This window comes from Odocoileus virginianus, chromosome 9 (genome assembly GCF_023699985.2).
Source record: "Odocoileus virginianus isolate 20LAN1187 ecotype Illinois chromosome 9, Ovbor_1.2, whole genome shotgun sequence".
Lineage (NCBI taxonomy): Eukaryota > Metazoa > Chordata > Mammalia > Artiodactyla > Cervidae > Odocoileus > Odocoileus virginianus.
Window position 1 is genome coordinate 75901316 of NC_069682.1, and position 19765 is coordinate 75921080.

General features: G+C 47.6%; 1 protein-coding gene across 10 annotated transcripts in view; it reads right to left on the bottom strand.

Annotated features, from left to right (window-relative positions):
* ZNF217 (zinc finger protein 217) overlaps positions 1-19386 on the bottom strand; it is a 36690-nt gene extending 17304 nt beyond the window's left edge. Inside the window, exons 1-3 of one of the 10 annotated variants that reach the window (XM_070472770.1) lie at positions 19290-19369; positions 17870-18105; positions 7116-7197 (exon numbers count right to left, since the gene is read on the bottom strand). The gene's annotated coding sequence lies outside the window, so the exon portion shown is untranslated. Of the gene's footprint in view, positions 1-2364; positions 2451-3458; positions 3554-3697; positions 3893-7115; positions 7198-11418; positions 11513-15201; positions 15272-17869; positions 18308-19289 lie in introns of those variants that run through there. The other 9 variants (XM_070472769.1, XM_070472771.1, XM_070472775.1 and 6 more) reach the window with 9 other exon arrangements.
* Between the last annotated feature and the right edge of the window lie 379 nt (positions 19387-19765).

A 19765-nucleotide genomic window follows, 5' to 3' on the forward strand; every position in this document is an offset into this window, starting at 1 on the left:
CCTGTGTTTCATTCTTACTGTGTAATTCTTAAGCTTGAAAATATATAGCCATTGTTCAGTTCTTTGACAGCACCTTTCCAATTCACCTATTAAACACACTGCTACACAATTCAGCTAATATAAGAAATTAGAAATGAACAATTTAAAATACAGGCAATAGTGGCATCTGTGAGCTGGAACAATCTGAATTTTTTTTTTCAACCAAGTGGAAACAAAGCTTCATGTAAAACATTAAAAAAAAAGATCCAATCATTTACAGTCCTAAGGTCTCTTTTTTTTTTTAAGTAGTAGATTTTAAGCAGTCAAGAGTCATTAAAGCTACTCAAAAGTTCTTATCAACCAATATCATGTTTGGAACAACTGTGAGAAGAGAATTTTACAAAGTGGGAAAACAGCACATCTTCTGGGACCCCCAAGGCTCTAATCAAGCGTATCAGAATTAAGAGTGCTCCAGGGTTGGGCAGGCAACCCTGCTGTGGCAAAAACAGGCCATTTCATCATAAATGTTGTTGTTAAAAGACAGAGAAGTGATTAGCATTTATCTGAAATGAAGAGACAGAGGGACCCTGTCCTTGCCAGGCCATTATATTCCTTAATTATTTCATCAGTTTGAAAGTGACTTGATGACTGAGTTCTATTTTCAGATTTCCTCTGAAAAGGACCACTGGAAGGGGCTTTTATTAAAACAGGCCAAAAATGGAGGATTAGGAAGAGAACTCAGACCAGCCTCTGCTTAAACCTTTACTGGCAAACCCTAACCCTCCATCTTCCTGCCTTACCTGGGGGGGAGTGGGGGGGGAATCAAGCTGTTATCTAAATCAATTCTTCAGGGTGACCGGGGGAATATTTTCTACAAGCTTTATCTGAGTGGTGTATTAGTTCCTTTTTTTGATTAACAAGTGAAAGGGAATAATATGAACCCAAGACAAGTACTAAACTTAGGTCTCACAAATTTTAAAAAAAAAACCAGCAAAGGTCAAACAGCAGTGTTTGATGGTGTTGTGAAGAGAAAATGACTGAAAGAAGTTAGACATGAAAGAAAAAAGTATGTGTCCTTTACCTAGAAAAGCCATGCTCTTCCCCCACTTCCTCCTGCAGCATGCAAATCACTATGCAATTCTAAAGGAGCAGCCTCCTCCTTCTCACCAAATAATTAAAATCCCAGACAATGAGATTATAAACCCTATTCTACCAAACAAGCCAAATAAATGATCAATCTGGCTTGTAACTAACGAACCACTGAATTTTTTAAATAAGTCACTGCCTCTTGAATTCAGTACTTATATAACTGATTCAAGATGGCAGCAATTTGGGGTGGGGGTCGACTTCCACTAAAACAGGGGTATTAAACACACACACACACATCACTGCAGTCTTCAGAATACCAAACAAAACAGTATCTAAAATAAACAGGACTTCTCAGAAAAAGTCATCTACCATTAAGGACACACCTTAAAAACTCCTTAGCACACATTAACTAAGCAAGCACAAACTAGTGGTTTGACTGTTATATTTTTCAGACAAAAAGCAATTAGGTTACCACTCTGCACTTGTCACTAGGCTTTATGGAAAATCTAGGTCTATTACTCATTCTCAAAGTATTACCAAATTCACTATTTTAAATCTTATTTGGTATCAATCAATCAAAGCAGTCCATCGATCCCAGGAGGGGGGAGGGGAAAGTACAGTATGGAAAATTTTAAATGTTACTTCCTGACACATACAAAAGAGAAGGTGAAAGGCTTCCTTCAAGACCCCTACCTAGTGGCCGGGCCTGGCGGGCAGCTGCTGTTACCCTGCCTTTTCTTTTGTTGAGCTTAATCTCATGTCAACTCATTCAACCAACTCGAAAGCGATGAAGACATAATTGAATCAACCTGAACTAAATCAGACCTCGGGTTCTGAAACCATGCAGCTCAACGTCTGCCAACGACCCAGAAAACGCGGAAGCCCGCTAGCTCGCACAGGGCAGGTAACACAGGCCCCCAGACCTGCCAAAGCAGCACTGGGGCCTCCGCGTCTTCAGTACGCGTTAAGGAATGTTCACGCTCAACACTGCAGGGCCTACAGGCTGATCCAGAAAGATAAACTGAGGCTCAAGGAATTTCAAAGTGGAACCAGCGCACCAAAGCCTCATACTCTGAAGTGACTATTCTTTTCTTGGAAAACACAACAAAAAGAGAAGGAAAGTTTACACTGCTCCCAGTGTGAATAGGCTACTTGGGGGCCCAGAAGTGGCCAGTGATGGCCCTTTCCTGCTCTCGTTACTAAGCCTCGCTCGAAAACTTCCCCTCCCCAACCCCGGCCCACCCCACCCCCACCCACCCGCCCAAGAATGCGACTTCCCGTCCTCGGTGGCCCTACCCTGAATCCTAAAACGTGGGTTCCAACTCCGGACCTGGACATCTATCCCGACCGGCGAGCCGGTCCCGGCCTGTGCACCCCGCGGGCCAGGTCTGGCCCCCTACGAGCAAGACAGCCCGGGCCGCCCCAAATCCAGCCTCCCGGGGCCCCCAGCAGCGCCCTCCCCTCTCGCCCCCTGCCCACCCCCTGGGGCTCGCCTTTTGGGACCAAATCAAGAGTGAAGAGGGCTCTACATCTGAAACTGAGCGGTTTCGCCACTCAGCGCCTCCTGGCAGAAACTTCCCTTTTAAAAAAAAGAAAGAAACACTTTTAGGCTAACATTTCAATCCCTCCTGCCCTTTATAGAGTTCCTAGTTCTGCTTCCAGCTGGCTTTTCGCGTCCCACTAGAATTGAGTGATAGTCTTAAAGCTTTTAAGGGTTACTTTTTTTAAGTTGCTTTTTAAAAAAAATCTTTCAAAATTAAAGGGGAGAAATAAAAAAAAAATTAAAAACCATATCACACACATCCAGGAAACGCGGCCCGGTGCACCGCCTGCTCTGGGATGGGCAGAAGCCTGGGATGCCCGGGGACGGGCCTGGGGGCGCCCGGGGGCCTGGCCGGGGTGGGCGCCCCGGTCTGCGGCGCGGCCAAGCCCCTCCCTCGGCCCGGTAGACGCGCCCTCCGCCGGCCCGTGCGCTCGGTCCCGGCCATTGTCTACGGGGGACGCCTGTTAGGACGCATTGTTTTGCCGTTCCCAACTTGCGCCGGCCCCTCCCGGGCCATCGTCGGGGACCCCGCGCCGGCCCGTCGCCCCCCGCCCACCCGCCCCCCACGGCCGGGCCGACCGGCGTGGGGACGCACCGGGCGGAGCCACCCAACTTTTCACAGGAGCCCCCCGCCCAGCCCCCCGCGGGGACCCGGGCTTCCCCGCGCCCCCGGCCGTCCTGAGGTCCCCCGGAGTGAGCGCGACGGCCACACCGCCGGTGCACACCCGGGGCTCCCCGGCACCGCGCCGGTAGGATCTCGCGCAGCCGGGCGGGGAGGGGGCGCCCGAGAGGGGCGGGGTGGAGGGCAGTGGTGGGGGGCGGGCTCGGGGGCGCAGCGCCCCTTTACCTGCGACGGCCGGGGTCCGCGGGAGTAGGGGCGGGGACGCCGGGGCGGGGGCCACGGCGAGCCCCCCTCGGCCTTTTGTGCCGGCACCTCCGGGCCCCGCGCCCGCACCGGGCCCCCCGCCGGGCCGGAGCCCGCGGGCGAGACCGCCTGAGGACCCCGCGCCAGGGAGGGCCCCCCCGAAGGTGGCGGCCCCCACCCCAGCCCACCCCCCGCCCGGAGAATTTGGGGGCCGGGCTCACCTCCGGAGCGGGGCTAAGGTGAGCGGGGCGGGGGTGCTCACGGGGGGCCGAGGCGCGGGCGCCCCCTACTCGTCCGCGCGGGGACAGTGCAGGCGCGGGGGTCCCCAGGGCCGCAGGGCCGCGGCGCGTCCGGCGCACGGGGACTGTTGGGTCAGAAAGTGCTCGCGGAGCAGCTGTTGCGCCCGCCCTCGGCCCCGCGACTCCGCGACGCCCCGCCCCGCCCCGCCGGCCGCCGGCCCCGCCCCCGGCCCGCCCCCAGGCCACGTGACGCGCACGGCGCGCCCCCGTCCCGCCCCCGGCGCGGGCCCCGCCCCCGTGCGCGGGCGCGCGGGCGCGCGGGCGCAAACCCCGCGCCGCCGGCGCACGCGCGCGCCCTTCGCCGCCCCGCCCCCCCGCTCCCGCCATCCGGCCTCACGCGGCCCGCGCGCCGGCGGTTCAGTGACAGGTACGCGGGGCGGGGGCCGCCAGGGCCGCGCGCAGGCGCAGTGCCGCCGCCCCGCCCCCGCAAGGTGTGCCCGGACGCCGGGTCAGCGGCGCTGCCCCCGGCCAGGACGGGCCTTGACGCCCTTCGGGGGGTTAGGAGGCAGCTGTGCACGTTTTGTTCAGGTTTTCCTCAGGCATAAGAAAGGTCCATGAGATGAGATGATTAAAATGCCTCTCAAATGTGCATCTGCACAAAACTATCTTTTAACTGTCACTGTTTTTTTGAAAGGGCTTGAGCTTGCGCTGCTCCAACTTGAAATGTCTAAACTTGGCCTAGGTTCCAAGAATCATCTTGGCTTTGATAGAAATCCACATGGGTGAAATCAGACGTAAAGCTGGGGATCAAAAAAACAAAATAAGCCTCCTCCCTCTCCTGAACTGAAAGCGTTTCCCAACTATTCTTTTTATTTGTTCACACAGACGCACAAAGGTTATGATTCCGAAAGCCAGGGATATTCCCCCCCAGTTTACGTAAATCCCAAGGAGGAACCACAGAAGCAATAATCACATCCACCAAGTTCTCTGCCTCAAGATGCAAACGAATGCAAAAGTAAAAGCTATGCAAGTTGCCACAAACGAATAGCTATTTGTTTGTTTTTTAATTTTTATTGGCCTTCAATGTATCCAAAGTGGAAAAACTTAAAACGTATCCAAAAAGGCCCTTCAAGTATATATTTAATAAATCAGTACCCCCAAAAGCCTTACCTAAATGCTCCATTGGTGAGCAATGCAATCCTTAATAAAATAGGAAATGGAATTTGAGAGACAGTTTCTTAGCAAAGGGGAAGAATTCGTCCAAGTGTGATGTTTTGCTGTCATTTTATATATAACTACTAACCCCACATATGGTCTGGTTAGTCTTTTTTAAAAAGGAAGTGAACCAATTACTTACTCACACCTAATTAATTAGCAGTGCCAGGAGTCTTAAGCCAGAACTTTTTTTTCACTCAAGTACACTGATATTGATCACTTCATCACTTCTAGTACTCGAGTTCCTTTTCTCAGGGAAGATGAACATCATTCTTTAAAATATTTTTTAAAGTCTTTATAGTCACATCCCAAACACAGTCCAAAGACACACACTCTTCCTAAACAAGAAACTTCATTTAACTTATCAAAATAAAAATGACTCTGGGCAAAACTACAAAACAAAGAAACGATGAACAAGTGAAACCAAATTGAGTCCTCACCTAAGTGTAGCCTCACTCTACATGTTAATGGATAACCTTTGAACTCTGAAACCTTGAATGCTGTAAACACAATAGCACTGGTAGTTAAAACTCCTAGTGTCAAAATGGAGCAAAAAGAAAAGTCCAAACTTTTCAGTAGGAATAGGGAAACAATCAAAATGTTTGACAAATAATCGTTTCACTAAGAACAATGAGGCTCCCCCGGCTCTCAGACCTTGTTGCTACTGAATTATTTTCTGAGCAAAAAAAAAAAAGGAGCTTTTCCCTATGCCCTCACAAATTTCCTACTTTGTGAGCCTAATAGCATCATATGGTTTGTTAGTTACTGTTTCTTTCTCCTCCGCCCCCCCACTCCAGCCTGGCCAAAACAGCAACAACAACAAAAAACAACCTTATTATGTTGTGGCTTTTAAAATTGAAAGATAATTGTATTAACTAAACTGTCCCCTAAGAGTTTTATAGGCGACCCTTATGTTTGAGCAAAGAATTACAAAGAACCTTGTTCCTGGAGACGTGCCAACAAAACTGGGAAGTCGTTGCAAAATTCTGCCAGTGTCTGAGAGCTGGGTTGCAAACACGTACTGTGTTTTTAAATGGACACAGAGTGAGCTGAATGCGCCGAAAGGGCGTCTCGCGAGCCACATTCGTCCCTTATAGATGGTGGAGACCCACACTTCAGATTTCCTTAGAAAGCATGTATGGTTAAAACAATTAAGAATGAAAACTCCAGAAGCAACAGGAGGGCACTGGGAACACTCGGTTTTGTAGTAAAGCTAAGAACTCATTATTATCTTATGAAATGAAAATCGAAAATCGAACGTTGGGCTCCATAGACTTAGCTCCGCCCACGCGTAATCCTGTTTTGCCATCGCCACCCCCCAGCTAGACTCTCTCTAAACGAGTCAGGTGCTGCAGAGACGCAGGCGACACAATGGAGCCAGAAATGTCCCTTCCAACGTGAGCTGATGCTCCTGCTCACACGTTATTCGGGGAGAGAGGGAAAGACCCCACTTTACCCCCTCCTAATGCCGCACACATCAGCTACACCTCATTTTTCACAGTTATCCAAACAGACCAGCCTTTCTTAAGATCTATTTCCCAGTGTATGCTTATAAAATCGCACCATTATCTCCGATCTAATCCTCGTGATAGGAGCCCTCTGCCTTTAGCTAACTTCTGATTTTCTCTCCAGCTCCTCCTGCCTGCCACCGCATTCTCAGCTTTCTAACAAAACAAAACCAAACCCCTTCTGATTTGCTATGTTTAACATCCATTGGAATCACCATTTGAGAGTTAGCCTTAATGAAAAGAAGAGAATGCCGGTACTATCTTCTTACTTTCGCAAGTATTTGTTTTACTGTGGAACTATTATAGAGAAGCGATTTGGAAACTGTATGTAAATCCAGGGGCTGAAACGGTGCCAAGACAGACTTAAAAGAATTCAGTGTTCAGAGCAGGAAAACCTGAAAAACTGCAGTGAGGAGTTAGCAGGAAAAGAAAATGAAAAAGTCAGGCAAGCCCTTGCCAGCTCTGCAAACTACAAGGGACATTTGAGAAGGAAGCTGGGGCAGCTCTTTTAACAAGACTGAATGCACTAAAGGAAGTAGGGATCACCAACCACTCCAGGGAACATGAAACTTCTCTTTTCTATGAAGTTTCCTGATCCCCTTCAGTCATCTCACAATTTTAAATGCCCTGTAAAACTTCACAACAGTACATGATCGAAAACAAATAGCAGAAATTACCTTTGAGAAGGGTAGACAGGGTCTGGAACCAGGGGGGCCTCTTTCTCCCTGAGTTGGCCGGTCCACCTGACTCTGAACAATACTGGAAGAGATGTGATTGCTGGTTTTTATAAGCAAACCAAAAAAGGGAGGAGCCAAGAATAAGGCTCAATATAAATAGAGGTTTAGATGCAATCCCGACTTGACTAACCAATCATGACTGGTAACTCGACTGAGGACCCTCCCCCACCCTACAAGCACAACTTATTCACACCCCCCTCCACCATCCTGCACGATTGGCCCAAGGAGGTCTCCACTCAGAATGTCAATTAAACGTTCTTGACAAATTACACGGGTCACAAATAAAACAAACTAGAGGCTATAGCAAAAAAAAAGAAACACTCAGATACAGACAACAAACTGGTGGTTATCAGTGCGGGACGGGAGGGGGGAGGGGCAAGACGGGGGAGGAAGATGAAGGCTGCGAACTACTCCGCAGGGAAGTAAACAAGCTACCAGGATGTAGTGTGCAAGTCAGGGGATAGAGCCAGTATTCTCGAACCACCATAAATGGACCCTTAAAAGTTTTGAGTCACTTTGTATACCTGAAACATAATACTATACATCAACTATACCTCAAACATATATATATTATATATATGTATATATATATATATATATATATAAACAAGTACTAGGGATGTAGTATGCACCATGATTGATCTAATTAACACGATTGATATAATTAACACAATTGATGTAGTTAATGTTATCTATGAAAGCGAAACAGTAAATCCTGAGTATTCATCACAAGAGAAAATTGGTGTGTGTGTGTCAGTATGAGATGATGTGTGTTCACTAAACCTACTATGATCACTTCATGATTGTTTTTTAAGTCAACCATTACGCTATACACCTTAACCTTACGCAATACCGCACATTGAATATATCACAATAAAACTAGAAGAAAAATAAATTAAATGGGTCATATAACTTTTGGAGCACCTCTTTAAAGCATTTGTCCTCATCGAATATTCTAGATGGGGACCCAAGGGGTGAGGAAGGGGTGACGATAGGAGAGGAAGGTAACTGGCGTGTCCTGAAATCCAGTTTTCATCATCATCTCAAAACAGGGAACCATCTTCCATCCACCCACTTATGCCAAAATCTAGAAATCAAACTGGTATTTCATCTCCATCCCCCTACACACACGCACCCCCACCCCCTTCACCCATCAGCAGGGCCTGTAGCTTCTATCTTACTGTATCTCAAACCTGCCCCCGGACCTCCATCTCCAACGCAAGGGGAGCCTTTACCCCACAGCACCGTGAGCTCTCACTCCTGCCAACACGCCACGGTGTCTGCAAACCTTCCTTTCTAGGTTTGCCTTAATATGTTCTCCACCCATAGCCCAAGAGATCTTTTCACAGTGTAAATCAGACGGTGTCACCACCCTGTTTAGTGGCTTCCTATTGCCTCGGGAAAGAAGAACAAACTCCAGGGCCTGCCTGCCTGCCTGCCTGCCTGCCAGCCCTGCCGATCTGGGCCCTGCCTGACTCTCCAGCCTCAAGTCTTGGCAAGCCCGTCACTCAGAGCTCTAAGCCACAGCTTCTCTCTGACCCAGAGGCTCCAGCCCTGGGTTCCCTTCGCCTACTTCTCTCTTCCGAGCCTTTCAAAAAATCAGCTTCTGTTCCTCCTGAGAGGTTTAAACTCTCTCTGGGCAGGGAGCCGTGGCAAGATGTTGGAATGTCTTCTCTCCAGTAATCCAATCTTGGGCTCAAATATTCCCGTTTCAACCTCTAGACAGTTGCATTAATCCTAGAATACTATTTCATCTCCATGGGTTTCCATTCCTGATCCATCAAATCGTGTGATGGAGGGAGAGGGAAGTAAATCTTCAAAAAAATTTTTCTTAATTGAACTATAGTTAAGGAATTCCCTGGCAGTCCAGTGGTTAGGAGCCAGAGCTTTCACTATAGTGGCCCCAGGGTTCAATCCCTGGTTGGGGAACTAAGACCTTCCCCCCAAAAAGTATAACTGATTTACAACAGTATGTGAGTTTCAGGTAGACAGCACAATGATTCAACATTTTTATAGGTTATGTGTGTGCCTAGTCAGTCATGTCTACTTCATTTAAAGTTTTGAAACGTTGGCCATATTCTCTGTATATTCTTGTAGAAGCAGACCTTTCTCATCACAAGGAAAAAATATTTGTAACTCTGTTCATTAAACTTATTGTGGTCATCATTTCTGAAATATGTACATATATCAAATTAGTATATTGTACAATTTAGGCTTATACAATGCTATAATGGTAATAATTTGGGCTTTCCGGGTGGTTCAGGGGTAAAAAAAAAAAAAAAAAAAACCCTCCTGCCAATGCAGGAGGCATGGGTTCGATCCCTGGGTCAGGAAGATCCTCTGGAGAAGGAAATGGCATCCCACTCCAGTCCTCTTGCCTGGAGAACCCATGGACAGAGGGGCCCAGCGGGTTACGGTTCTTGGGGTTGCAAAGTGTCAGACACGACTGCTCCTGAGCACATGTGGTAATCAAAGCTCAATAAAACTGGAAGAACTATATAATAATACAATTATTTATATAAATATTTCTGTTTATATAAGACTTGAGAGAATTGGGACACTGCATGAAGCTTGTAAGCCCACAGTCTGGCGGGCCTGGCACTGTTGTAGGCGCCGGACCCATAGCTTACAGTAAACAAAGCAAATGAAGCTCTTGCCCCTTTTGGAGCTTGTTTTCTAGAGGGAGGCTGACAACACAGGCTCTGTGGAGACGGGAAGAGCCTGCTGTTTTTTGGACTGGGGCTCCTTGAGGAGCAGACCCCGCCAGGAAAGCTTTCTAAGATGAGCCGCAGAAGGTGAAAAGGCTCAGGGCAGAGGACAGGCTGCCCTGGGGAGGCCACTGCAAGGGGCCCAGCGAGTGAGAACTGGGAAGCAAGGAAATAATGAGACAGAGGCAAGGACTGGCTTTTTCTGGGTTTTCTGGTGGCACTGGGTAGCATGCAGGATCTTAGTTCCCGGACCAGGGATCGAACTCATGCCCCCTGCAGTGGAAATGCAGAGTCCTAACCACTGGACCACCAGGGAAATCACAAGGCCTGGTTGTGAAACTGGTAGCAGGACAGCAAAGAGGGTCAGTTCTCTGCTCTAGCTTTATTTTATCTCATCTGCAGCCCTTGACAGAGTCAACCCCTTCCTCAAAACACTTTCTCTCCTGATTTGGGACACCACCTCTCCTCCTGATTCCCACCAGTCCTCACTGGCTGCCCCTTCTCCCTGCCTTCGCTAGCTCTGTTCCCCTGACTCCAGATTCTGATGTGCTCAGAATCGCGGGAGCCTGGTTTTTTTCCTACACATTCTCCAAGTATTTCATCCTGTCCAATGGCTCAAAATACCATCTACAAGGCGCCTAAATTTGTATATTTCCCACCCAGACTTCTCCCCTCAAAGCCCAAAATATATTTCCAGCTGTCCACTCCAGTTCCATTTAGATGTCCAGAAATTATTTCTGGATTTCAACTCTCAGACCTTCTCCCAAAATCCCCCACCACTAACAGATCCATAAGACCATAGAATCGCATTAGGCTCTCCGGGAAGGGAATGCGGATGGAGAAGAAAGATCCAGTAGAGAGATGGGTCGGCCACTGACGACTCTGGATCACGCATCCCTGCCAGGTACCCCCCAGCTCAAACCAATGCCCTCATACTCACCATTATAGCAATTATTCCTTCCTCACCCCTTCCCACTAGAGCCCAAACTCCATAAAAATACATGACACTGTGCTTTGTTCTCTGCTGACATCTAAGTCTTAGTATGATGTCTGTCTACAGAGGAAATCAATAAATGCGTTCCAGACAAATGAATATAGAAATAACGTTAATGTACACAACTCACATGATTCGAAGAGATGACTCATTGGAAAAGACCCTGATGATGAGAAAGATTGAAGGCAGGAGGGGAAGGGGGTGACAGAGGATGAGACAGCTGGATGGCATCACCTACTCAATGGACATGAGTTTGAACAAAACTCCAGGAGGCAGTGAAAGACGGGGGAGCCTGGTGTGCTGCAGTCCATGGGGTTGCAAAGAGTGGGACAGGACTTGGCGACCGAACAGCAGAACTCAGCCGCAGTGAGATCCAGCCAAAAGGGACCTGAAGTTTGAGCATTTAGGCCACTCACAGGGGTCTGGGCTGTTTCCTCATATGTACAAGGGGGCTTCTAACCTCTCTTCGACCTGCCTAGTTGGATGGTTGGGTTGCCCTGTGTCATACCAGAGGGAAACTGTAACAGCAAAGGATTGTTACCATAACTCTTGTCTTGACTACTGAGTATCAACTCGGCAGGGGGCTCCACTTCTGTCTGGACTCAACTCTGAATATTCTTGGAACTCGGCCCCCTTGACGACCTTTTGTTGTTCGGTCGCTAAGTCCTGTTCTACTCTTTGCGACCCCATGGACTGCAGAGCATCAGGTTCCTCTGGCCTCCACTGTCTCCAGGAGTTTGCTCAAATTCATGTCCATTTAACCCAACAGGTCCTATACTTTGCTAAAAGCGTATTCAGAGGCTCTGAACTCACTTTTCTCTGGTTTGGATGAGATGATCGGTGTAGGAATGGCTTATAGAGTTGGTTGGTTATGAATTTTTTGGTCTGAATCAGACTGTTAACTCCATCAAAATGGGGACTTGCCCAAACTCACTGCCGGCAGAGCCTCCTGCACGTCTCTGCCTTGGGATGGGCTGTGTGGACTAAACCACCAAGACTTAAGACGCTCCGGTGCCAGAAACGGGCCAACCTGCCGAGAAGCACGGACGCTACCTGGGTCCACTGTGCGTTCTAGTTGGTAACTCACTTAATCCACCTAACAGTCCTGCAAGGCAGGGCCTGTGTTTTCCCACTTTTATAGACAAAGAACCTGGGTACCAGGAGATTAAACAGCTGGTAATAAGCAGCAGAGCCAGGTGTCTAAATTCAGCAGCTGCCTCTAGGGCCTCTGTCCTCGTCCTCATACACAGCGCTTCCCTCACAAGGGGGTCCCCTGCCTAGGTCTCCCCTCAGCGCCTCTCTCCCCTCCCCCTCACCCCAGTGTCCTTCATCACAGTGGCCTCTTTTTCCTGTGCAGACCCCAGCAAGGCCTCACCCCAGCACCTCGTGGTATCTCCCCGGGACCCTGCGGATGTACTGCTAGACCCTATGTACTACTAGCACACAGAAGATGTTCATTAAATACTAGATGCAAACTGAGGGTGAATGCTGTGTGCCAGGCACGTGCCATCTACCGTCTCAGTACGTTCTCCTAGTAACACGATGAAGCAGCTGTCCTCGGCGTTGATTTCCGCGCAGGCGTTTAACACGTCTCCAGCCAATGGCACGCGCACCTACTGTGAGCCGGGCGTGCTCCCCACGTGCTGGGGAAACAACTGTAAGGGAAGTGGGTGCCCATCTCTGCCACACCCCAAGCTCCTTACGATTCAAAAGTCCAATCTGGGGACTTCCCTGGTGGTCCAGTGGCTAAGGCGCCATGCTCCCAGGGCAGGGGGCCCAGCTCCAATCCCTGGTCGGAGAACTAAATCCCACATACTGCAACAAAGAGTTGGCACACCACAACGAGACCCAGCACAGCCAAATAAATAAATAAATATATATATTTTTTTTAAGTCAAGTCTGATCATATCAGGGCCCTGCCCCGAAATTCCAATGTCTCTGAGAAGACAGACAGAATTTCTGGTAAGGCCTAGTGGGCCCTCTGAAGACTTTGGACTTTGTTCTAGAGCACTAGTCTGCCACCAAAAAAAAAAGTAAGACTGGAAGAACTATAGAACTTCAAGTGTTTCTTCCTCAAGAGATTATCTTCAAGGATCTCATCCCACTTAAAGAAGCGTGGCAAAAATTGAAGAAGTTACAGCCCTCTTACTTCAAGACCACATTCTCCTCCCCTTGAGGGTAAGATCTTAGAATCAGCCCTGCCTTCCTGATCACCACACCTGGCACCGGCTGTAATCTGATCAATCTTCACCCCTTGAGTTATTACTGCCTTTCCTTTTTTCTACCCCCTCCCCCCCGCCTATTTTTTTATTATCAGATAGATGCTCTATTTATAAAAATAAAATTTTATTTTTACATAACACTGAGCAGAGTTCCCTGCATGACACAGTAAGTCCTTATTACTTAACCATCTTATGCCTTTCTTTTAAAAAAGAGGAACCCAAGGCTCAGGAGCCTTGAGCAGGCTGCCTGAGGTCACACAGCTAACAGTCTGATTCCAGATGAAGGTCAGTGGACCATTTGAACCCAGCGTCAAACCCCAGCTCTGTCACCAACCTAAAGCTCTTCTAAAAATGAACCCTGATGCACACTGTTGACACTTATTTCCTGAACGTTCAGCCCTGCGCGGCTCTGGGGCAAGGTTGAAAGCTCCTGGCCCAGCCAGCCTCCCCTCCCCCGTCCTGGAACGGCCTTCCTTCGCGGGCTGCCCCTGGCTGCCCCCTCCCACCGCAGCCGCTCCCTGGCGTTCCGGTGTCCCGGCCAGCTTCCCTAACAGTCTGCTAGTCTCCTGTGAAGGTACTGAAGGTAAGAAGAAAAGGTCAAGCAAATTATGTCCCAACAGCAATTAGCAGAGTGCTTTTCGCAGAGCTGAGAGGAAGTATATGTTTGTAAGATGAAGTCTCAAAAACTTCCATGCCTCCCTTTTACCCTGCCTGTCAGAGCTGATCAGTTCGCAAGTCTTACAGCTCCTACCATCTCAGAATCTCCCAAATGCACCCTTTTGCATTTCCAGAGCCCTTGGATCTTGTTTCATTCTTATCTGTGTAACAATCTCATAACCGATCCTCTTGTCCCTGTCTTCTTAACCCAGAACACTTTTTCCTGAGCCCCGAAAATAACCCCCTGCCACTGCCCTGTGCAGTGAAGATTCGGTAACATCTCCAGTTTTACCAAAATAAACCATAGTTCCCTCTCTCAGGGAACAACACTACACACGGCCCAGCCGACCTTTCGGCCAGATGCATTCCACAAGTATTTATGTGGGCGCACTCCTCTGTCCCAGGCACTCAGCTAGATAGCACTTAAGCAGTGAGATACAAAACGGACTGGATTCCTACCCTTGTGGAGCTTATATTTTAACAGGAGAAATCGTAAACAAATTAAGACATAAGCAGAAAAGCACGTAATCAGAATACCTACTCTAGAGAAATAACCACTGAGTTACATAAAGAAGCATGTACAAGGATGTTCACTGCAGTACTGTTTATAAGAGTGAGAAATGGAAACAACCTAGGTCTTCATCAAAAGGAAATGGCCGCATACACTGTGCTATATCCACACTGAAGAATGCAGATAGCAGCTAGAAAGAATGAAGTAGTATGGCTAGATCAGGAAGACGTGGTGGAATAAAAGAACAAAGCTGCTGCCTGCGGCTGAGTTATGTTGATGTCTGAGAAAACAACAACATTCTGTACAGCAACTATTCTTCAATTAAAAAGTGAATTTGTTTAAAAACCTGCAAAAAGGAATGCCATACTTTTGTTTAAAAATATATACACATTAATGTATTTTCCAAAGGAAATACATGTATATTGTATATTTATGTGTGTATTATAAAATAAATATATATTTATATTTACACATATATTTACATTTACACATATAGTATATATTTAATAATGTACATTTATATGTATTACATTGTGTATGTGTACACACGTGTATACATATACACGTATATTTGTATGTATATGTAATGTAAATATATTTATGAACACACACATAAGATATATCCATGCTGATCACTTCTCAACATACATAAATAACCAAATCATTATCTTGTACCACTTGAAACTAATATAATGTTACACGTCATTATATCTCAATAAATAAATATATAAATATATACACATATGCAAATACACCAAATTTGGCTAATTCTCAAAAATGGGCAAGGATCCAGGGCATTTTGGTGATAGCTAAAATTTTAATCTCTTTACATGTAAAGCATACACATATGCGTACTAACAAGAAATTCCAAACTGTGTGGAATAACCTCAGAAATTAAAGACAAAACAGGCAATAAAATGTTTAGTGCCCCCACCTACTGCCTTCTCATGAACAGGAGATGCCGCACTCTCTGCGTGCCCGCCTCCCTGCTCCGGCCGCCTGCCTGTCTCCAAACACACGTGCCATGCGTGTGCACAAGGCCCTCCGGAGCCACCCTGCCCGCCCCCCAGGCCGCTGCGGAGGCCTCCGCCCTCTTTGTTCCCTCACCTTTGTGACACCGGCTGGACCAGGCTGAGCCCACCTGTGTAAACTGCAGGCCCCTCAGAGGGAAGGCCGCTCTCCTCCATGTCGAAGTTGCTGGCACACAAGAAGTGGCTCAATATTTAGCTGTTCTATTTAATTAAACACTGGAAAAGGAAATGGCAACCCACTCCAGTATTCTTGCCTGGAAAACCCCATGGAGAGAGGAGCCTGACTCCACAGGGTGGCAGAGTCAGACACGACTGAAGCGCCTTAGCACATCGCACATTTAATTAAAAGAATGCGCTCTTAGCTGTACCATTTAACTAAATAAACATGCTCCCTAGGTTCTTTCATTCACTCATGCATTTTCTTTCCTCCACAACATTTATTAAGCACCTACTGTGTACCGGGCACTGTTCCAGGTGCTAGGAATGCAGTTGGAAAGCAAACCAACCAAAATGCCTATCACCACAGAGTTAGCATTTAACATTCTAATGTGCTCCATTAAGTGCCGGGTCTCCCCTGGTGGTCCAGCGGTTCAGGCTCTTCCCTCCCAATGCAGGGATGCGGGTTTGATTCCTGGGCAGGGAATTAAGCCCCAAGTCCCTTGTGGCAAGGAGAAAAATAAGGGGAGAAGCGGTCAGTAAATGAAGGGGGAGAGGGGGTGTTAAATAAGATAGTCTGGGATGACTTCATAGGGGCAGCCATCTGAGTAAAGATCTGAACAGGGTGACAGTGGGAGCCATGCGGACTCCTGAGGAAAGAGTCTAAAAGGTTGGCCCTTCTAAGACCTTAAAGGGTATGTATGCCCAGTGATTCAAGGAGCAACCGAGGAGGCCAGCATGGTGGCGGAGTGGCTGGTGTGGAGTAGAAAGAGACAAATCAAAAATGAGAGTGGTGGCGATGACATCAGTTGCCTGGGGCCTTTGGGGTTTTGAGAAGATAGGATTTTATCTGAATGTGCCTGAAAGCTATTGAGTGGTTTGAGCAGAGGAATAATGACCGGGTATTAAGAAGCTTATTAAAGAGATGGTAAAAATTAAGAACACTTCTAAAATAGTCAAGCAGATAGTCTCCTTTGCCAAAAGCACTCAGATATTTGTGTGTTCATATTTTCAGGTGACTTTGATAACAACAATAATAGTAATAGAAGAAATAAAAAGGATAAGAAGACAGGAAAAATAAAACAATTTATTGAGCCCCTGCTATGTGCCAGTCTTAACTCCACACCTAATGTACCCAAGGCTTTACTGAGTTCTCCTGATATCCTATCTATATTTATGTAATTATACATGAATTTATATTTATGTATAAATTAAGAATATTTAAATTCATTTGCCAGATGAGGAAACTGGAGCCAGCAGAGGTTTGCTTGCTGACTTACTAGCTTCTTTAACTTCCTTGAGGTTCGACAAGAATAAAATGAAATTTTAGCCCAGTTTAATTCCAAAGCCCACGCTGCCACACGCCATTCTTTTTCATCCTAAATTGTTGATGTTGGCCTTAGGAGAACAGAGGATAATAATCAGGATCACTGGTGGAGCACTTACTATGGTCCCAGTACATTGTATGCACCACTTCTGGATACCCAGGGCGACTTACTACCCCCTTCACCCAGACTGAAAGTGAAAGTGAAAGTGAAGTCGCTCAGTCGTGTCCGACTCTCTTTGTGACCCCATGGACTGTAGCCCACCAGGCTCCTCTGTCCATGGAATTTTCCAGGCAAGAATACTGGAGTGGGTTGCCATTTCCTTCTCCAGGGGATCTTCCCGACCTGGGGATTGAACCCAGGTCTCCCGCATTGCAGGCAGAGGCTTCACCATCTGAACCACCAGGGAAGCCCGGATTAGAAACCTGCAACTCTGAGCGGTCACGTGGATGGTGGTTAAAGGGCTGTGCTCAGAAGCGGGGTTCACACCGAGACTCCGCAGTAGCCATCTCTCCTGTCCCCTCGTTCGAACTCTGCCTCTTCCCCCCCTTTTACGGATGAGGTAAGAACGCGCACTGACAAGTGTGCTTGGAGAAATGAATACATCCGCTCCGGTAAGAAGCTTTGGAGACAATCTGCTGCACGGTGGGTTTCCCAGGTGGCTCAGCGGTGGAGATCCCACCAGCCAAGGCAGGAGACGCGGGGTTGGATCCCTGGGTCGGGAAGACCCCCTGGAGGAGGGAATGGCTACCCACTCCAGTATTCTTGCCTGCGAAATCCCATGGACAGAGCAAGCTGGCGGCTGCAGTCCACGGGGTCGCAGAGTCGGACACGACCGAGCCACTGGACTGGACTGAACTGAATATGATACAGATTATTGCCTCCGGCCACAGAAGCTCGGCCACTGCAGGACCCTGCCACAGTGCCTTTCCGTGGGTTAGAGAAGAGAAGCGAGTGTGCTTATAGCAGGTGAAGGGGAGAAAAGGATTTGGACCCGTATTGCTCTCTCCAGAACTGAGTCGCTTTCAGTCATCTTCTAGTCCACCCAACATTGGCTAAGCAAGCGAAATCCTTTGAAAAATCAGGATACCTTAATCTGGGCGATCTCTCGGAGGTTCGGAGACAACCTGCCTCTCAGGGTCCCCCGGGCATCTTCTCCCAGCGGAAGGTCAAGGAGGCCCCCAGAAGGACGAGGTGGGAGGTGAGGGGCGGCGGCGAAGGGTGGGAACAGCAACCTTCAGACGGTAGGTGCGCGCTCAGGCCACGCCCGCCAGCAGGACCCCGGGCCGGGGGAAACGCTGGAGAGCTTAGGGCCAGAGCCACACCCTAGAGAGGCACAGAGCGACCAGAAAAATCCCTGAGTCTAGACGGGAGATCAGACAGCTGCCCTAAACCTCTGGAGCTGGTTAATCCCGCCCCAGCTCCTTCACCACTCGGCTCTCAGCAGCTCCCAGCACTAGCAGCCTGTTTCCCCCAGAAACCGGAACTGAATCAAGTCCAGTGCCCAGAGCCTTCCTGGATCCACATCCTGAGTGCACTGCCCGGAGGTCCCAGCCCGATGACCTGGCCTCCCTGTCTCATCTGTAAAATGGGAATAATGAGTCCCCAGTGCGCCGGACACCTTTAAGGCTTAAAGAAGCTGATGGCAATGGGACCTAAACAGCCTTAAAAGTGACTCAATAAACGTCAGCCAGAATGACACTAGCCATCCTTCTCCCTGTCCTAATCAGCCCTTCAACTGAACTAATCCCCTTGGCTTCTTTGACAACTTTTTTTTTTCAAATGTGGTTAGCACATTTTGTTGACATATTTTTACAAATACCAAGCCTGTGTGTCCTCTTAAAAATATTTTAGAAGATTATGTTTTGTTCCCACTTGCTTTGAGGAACGGCTTCAACAAGTGGGATGAAAACAGTGTAAAAAACAAGTGAGGAAAATAGGACCATCTTTCCTGAACTTTTACAAAAAGAAAGAAAAGAAAAGAAAAAGCAAAGAATGAAAGATTCAGATGCTCTTAAAGACTATCTTGTTAAGTATTTTCTTATCAGGTTCCTTTTCTCTTTTTTTTTTCTCCCCAATAAACACAACAGTAATGATATAGCCTTTCTTTCTTCCCTGTTTAAATTTAAAAATCTGACACATAAATTTCTCCAAACTAATACAACTGAATTTTCTATAATAATTTCTAATTACTATGCTATGTCCTTTAAATAATGCTACACACAGAAATAAACAAGTTTCTCAAGCCCTTGTGTCTGAAGTCAAGGAATAAGAACAACGTGTCCCCAAGGAGACAAAGTAGAATTTGGACTCCAGGCTAAAATGGCTCTGCCTTAATCCTCTGTTACCCGGTACCACGGGGCTGCGTTTACAGGAAGCGCCTGCCACCAGAAGTTTTCTGCTAGTTTCCAACCCGATTTCAATCGTATTTTTGCATCACCCCCTCAGCCATATGGAAACAAATAAAAACACTCAGCTTAAAAAAAAAAAAAAACGTAAAGATCGCTGACCTGTTCTTTTCTGCCTTCTCCAGGATGGGTAGAGGCAGGAAGAAATGCAGGGCGCCCCTCCCCCTCCACGACGGGCTTCCCGGCCGGGTAGAGACTATCTCATTACCACATTTTCAACAAGCAGCCCGGCTTCCTCGTTTAATCAAAGTTAGTTTGTGGTTGTTTGGCAGTCTGCGCATGCCAGCTTTTTATGGCTATAGAAAATGTGTATTTATTTATTTTGAGATGGCTCTGACCATATGACACACGAGTCAGCCCGAGCCAATGATTTTATAAGAGCTCTGAAAAGCATTGCCTTTAAACATTTTAATAGAGACTCTCTCATCCTTTGTAAGTGGAAGTGTAAATTGGTACAGTCCTTTTGTAAACAACTCAGTGATACAAGTCAAGGGTCTTACAAATGTTCATACATCTGGGTGCAGTAATAACACTCCCTAAATCTATCCAAAGGAAATAGCCCGATCGAGGAAAAGGTG